At 30.0% G+C, this 2,287-nt stretch overlaps 1 pseudogene; it reads right to left on the reverse strand.

Annotated features, from left to right (window-relative positions):
• Positions 1 to 81: 81 nt before the first annotated feature.
• LOC116842031 overlaps positions 82 to 2,287 on the reverse strand; it is a 4,788-nt pseudogene continuing 2,582 nt past the window's right edge.

A 2,287-nucleotide genomic window follows, 5' to 3' on the forward strand; every position in this document is an offset into this window, starting at 1 on the left:
TTAATATATATTCAAACGCGTTAAGTGAAGAAATCTGTAAAAAGATATCCAGCCAAAATAATAGACTTGAATTTGTAATGTACCATTGTGCTTGTTATAACAAATCGTTATTATTAATTTCATGTAGCTATAAACTTTACGACACGTTACTATCTAATCATAAATGAATACATCTATACATTTAATTTTAATATTTTACGATGAATCTCGTTTGATAAAAACTCCTAGAAAGATAAAAATGAATATGAGGAAAGTCGACATTAAACATCGAACGCTCGTTTCCTACATCATCTTCATGTTCTGTTTTTACCGAAAGCCATCGAGTATCGACTGTAGAAGGAAAATATTTGATTATATCCATATTGGATCCGCCATTATAAATTTTCAAAATCTGACTTCAGATGCAATTTTCGCCTGACAGTGAAGGAGTTAAATATTATGATAATTCCTATGTTTAAAAAATATAAAAAATTACTCATATTACTCATGGCTATCTCATTTCAATTTAATTACGACAATTGTAAAACGTTAAATTTAAAATATGTTTACATATTTTAAAAAATTCATGGTTGTTACCGCGTAATTTCACATCATCGGCAGTGATTCGTGCTATAAAATGCACGCTGGGGTATAGCCACAACGATTGCTTCAAACATCTTTCTAAATATGATAAATTGTGCAACGACGTCATAGTCAACTTTCTTTCACACTCTTTCATCACTGTATTGACTTTCTCCCTGACGCGATCCTACAACCAACACTAATTAAAATTGCATTCCTCACTACTCCGTGATATTTTCATATATACACAAAGAAATAGTTTCAGCAATTGTCTACGTGTATATTTATATTTATTTTAGGATAAGCACATTATTAAAAGAAGATAATTGGATCAAACTTAGTATAATTAAACCATTGGATAAACCTTTAATAAATTTAATCATTATAATAATAATTATATTATATTAATAATACAATAAAATAAGACATTGTTATATTATATATATACATATAACAGATTCAAAAAAATATTAATTAATCAAATTATCTTATCAGTTAGTTTAAAGTTCTCTACAGCAGAGAATCGCATCAGTCCGTACTGCGTTTGCAGTTCACACATATCTATCCACGAATCTGCACGAATCTGCACGTTACGTTGCTCCGATGAGACGTGCAGTTACATTGTGAATATACGTAATGCCGCTGCCGTTCCGCGTCGCAATTCAAAAATGATTTTAGCCGTACTTTTATTATTTATCATTATAGCCATTATTGCGTTCGCTTATAATTGTTATGTGCTTATAATTGTTATTGTTTCTGATTAATCTCATTCAATCGATTAATTTCGATTAATGCATGAAAAAAATACACAGCGACGAGTACTTGAAGCTTTTACCTTTTTAACAGGAATTAATTAACAACTTAATGATTGAACAGAATTAATCAGTTGCTTCCTTTTAAACTGTTATATATCTTATGTTTCTATAGAGAAGTACCTGAATATTCTTATGTTCCGCTAGTAGTAATAGAGTGAAACATATAGACAGCGATGTTGTGTCATGACCTTATAATCAGTTTGTGTGTTAGTTGTATCCGTGTAATATATCAGACTGTCGAGAAAAATTACATGAGTATACCTACTTCGAATATAAAAGTATCCACTTCCTCTTTGATATCCAAATCATTCAAATGTTTTTTTTCGGAAGCAGATATTAAAAGATTTAACATGGCGAGTCGTTTTTTTCGAGCTGAATCAGAGCAGAAATACCATGATTTCAATTTTGCAATATTATAACGAGTATTGACATTCAAACGTAACTAGATTACATACTTCCATGTATTTCTGCGTTATTTGTTCCCATCGGATCGTCATTTGCAACATTGTGCAAATACTTATTGTTGGTGCGTTCATGATGAATTTTTCTTTCCGCAATTATCTAAAAATGATGTCAACGTAGCAAAATATTAGTTTATTTTACGGCTCGTCTTATTGTGCTTTTTCGCCATTATTTTAATATTTCTTATGAATACTTATACGAGTTTTACGTTCTAATTTTGTGCACTGGTAAGTTATTGAATGTTAAGTAACTTAATTTTGACGCACTTTTTCAGTAAATTCATGCAAGTTTTGTAGTTTCTCCTTTTATAATCTACCCGCGGATGTCAATGCGAATATATTGTTATATAACCAGGGTCTCACTAATCTAAACAGCATAAATATATAACGCTAAGAATAAATCTGAGAATATAATAATATTAATAGTCTCTGAATAATCACGCGTGATAT

This window comes from Odontomachus brunneus, unplaced genomic scaffold (assembly GCF_010583005.1).
Source record: "Odontomachus brunneus isolate Ranch 3 - 2012 unplaced genomic scaffold, Obru_v1 Obru_scaffold_020, whole genome shotgun sequence".
Lineage (NCBI taxonomy): Eukaryota > Metazoa > Arthropoda > Insecta > Hymenoptera > Formicidae > Odontomachus > Odontomachus brunneus.